Source organism: Chrysochloris asiatica, unplaced genomic scaffold (genome assembly GCF_000296735.1).
Source record: "Chrysochloris asiatica unplaced genomic scaffold, ChrAsi1.0 scaffold00030, whole genome shotgun sequence".
NCBI lineage: Eukaryota > Metazoa > Chordata > Mammalia > Afrosoricida > Chrysochloridae > Chrysochloris > Chrysochloris asiatica.
Genome location: NW_006408548.1, coordinates 2,580,756 through 2,583,331, shown reverse-complemented (window position 1 = coordinate 2,583,331; position 2,576 = coordinate 2,580,756).

Genomic DNA, 2,576 nt, shown 5'->3' with positions numbered 1-2,576 from the left:
AGTGTCCTGAAATTTTCCAAACAACTTTTATTTCCTCAAAGTCTCCCTTAACAATAAGCTCCCACTGAATTGGGCCCAATATAGAAGCTGCTTTCTTTTCCAGTCCCCCCAGTATAAAATATAGGTTAACAACAGCAACAAAAAAGAAATTAGGGGAGGATTGAATATCAATCTTACTTAATTTTTCAAGAGGAGGTGTTACTCGAATGCGGGGGATTTGCCTAATGCAGTGAAAAGCCAATTCAGCTACACCGAGTGAAGTGACTGAAGAGTTTAATCACTTATGCAGACATGGGGAAATGAACAGAGTTTCAGTACTCCCTAGATCTCCCCTTCAAAAACACCTGGGTAAATACAGAATTTATATATATATATAGTAAAAGCAAGACATCATGTCTACACATTCCATTTTCAAGGATAGGATATTCTGGTATATGAATTTACATGGGAGAACATTGACTCTACATCATAGTTTCATTGCAATGATTACATTCTCCTCTGTGCATCATCATTCAACAACATTTGCTTCCATTCCCTCTGGTTTTGTTTGTTGGGTGTTTTTTTTTTTGGGGGGGGGTAGGTGGGATGTACACAAAAACACTCAGGAATATATAATAATTTAAACAACCAAAGGGCACATCCTGCAAGCCTGTCTCCTGGCTGCCAGCATTCAGTCCATCTCTTTCCACAAGTCTAGCATCCTCAGCTGCTCCCTCTCTCCATGTTCCCATCTCTGCTTCCATCTCTGGTGTTGTTGCTTCTCTGGGTATGGTCCCATACTCTGCTTGTGCTCTTCTCCCTTGATGGTCCTAGGGTACTCTGTTTCTGGACTGTAAGATTAACTACTCCCTGTTTTTGTTACAAAACTTCTATATGGTGATAAATTTTATTTAACAAAAGTGCCTACTGCAGCTGGAAGGTTGATCTTTAGCCCCAAGGAGGAACCACCAGTTCCAGGTTGAGGTTTTTGCAATGTTACATGTTAGCATCTAGCATCCTCAGCTCTTGGACCTGGGGATTTTATTTCAATAATTTTTTATATACTGAGTCAGCAGAGGGACACATCAGCTGACATCTGAGCTAGCTATGCTTATAGGAGGGCTGGAAACACTGTGGACCTTCTCAATCCGTGAAAGAAGTCAGCACTCACCCACTTTTTATTCACCTTGGAAAGATCGATGGAGAGATACTGAATACCAAAAATATGCGAATGAAAATCACATATGCAAATGGTAAACCAGGAATTTCAATCTTATAAACTAAGTGCCAACGGTTGAGCACTCAACTGCTAACCAGAGGGTGGTGGTTGGAACCACCCTAGAGGCATCTCTGAAGAAAGGCCTGGAATCTGTCTGAAAGGGCTCAGTTTTGAAAACCATATGATGTAGTTCTACTCTGCACACATGGGACTGCCATGAGTTGGAACTGAATTGACAGCCACCACCACCACCGCCAAGTGCCATATAGAAGAATGCAACCAGAGAAAGGATTAAAAGCCTCTACATTCATAAACATCAGAGGAAGCTGGTTCTTAGAGGAGAGGTGAGAGTTTGTTGTTAAGTGCTGTCGAGTCATTTCCAACTCATAGGGACCCTGTGTAGGATTTCCAAGGAGCAGCTGGTGAATTTGAATCACTGACCTTGAGGTTCAAACTGACCTTGCAGTCCCGCGCATTAACGCACAGTGCCATACCTGGACTCCGGGTGAGAATTTACTCATAGTCATATTTCATTTCTTCTTCTACCTGCAACAGAATGTTTGGCCAACATTGTTTTAATCCACAAGTCAGAATTTCTGACACAATGTGCAGGATACTTACATGTGTTTTGACCCAAATAATAGATGAAATATTCTCTCCTCTTTTGATTTTTGTTACTACCACTAACTATTGCTTATACATTATCACTAACTATTGCACCATTCACCTGTCAGTTTGTTGTACTGTGGTGGCTTGCACACTGTCATGCTGGAAACTGTGCCATCAGTATTTTAAATACTAGCAGGGTCACTCATGGTGGACAGGTTTCAGCTGAACATCCAGACTAGACATTCTAGGAAGGAGAAGCAAACTACCTCTGAATGTTTAGCCACTGAAAACCTTATGAAGAGCCAGAAGATGAAAACATTACGAATAGTACCAGAATCTTGTCACAGTGACAGTAGCAATGGGCTCCAGCGTAACAACTGTAAGGTTGGGCAGGACTGGGCATTGTTTAGTTCTCTTGTGCATAGGGTCATTATGAGTCAGAATTGACTCAATGGCACCTAACAACAACAACAACAACAACAACAACAATTGCTTATATCCTGCTTGGTAAAGTGAAGGGTTAGCAAAAAAGAGGGAGACCCCCAATGACGCAGTGGCAGCAATAGTAGGCTCAAACATAACTACAATGTTGAGGATGATGCAAGACCAGACAGTGTTTCATGCCATTGTGCATAGAGTTACAATGAGTCAGAACCGACTTGACGGCACCTAACAGCTTGCTGAAAGTGAAGAGGACTTAAAACATTTACTGATGAAGATCAAAGAGCACAGCCTTCGGTATGGATTACATCTCAATGTCAAGAAAACA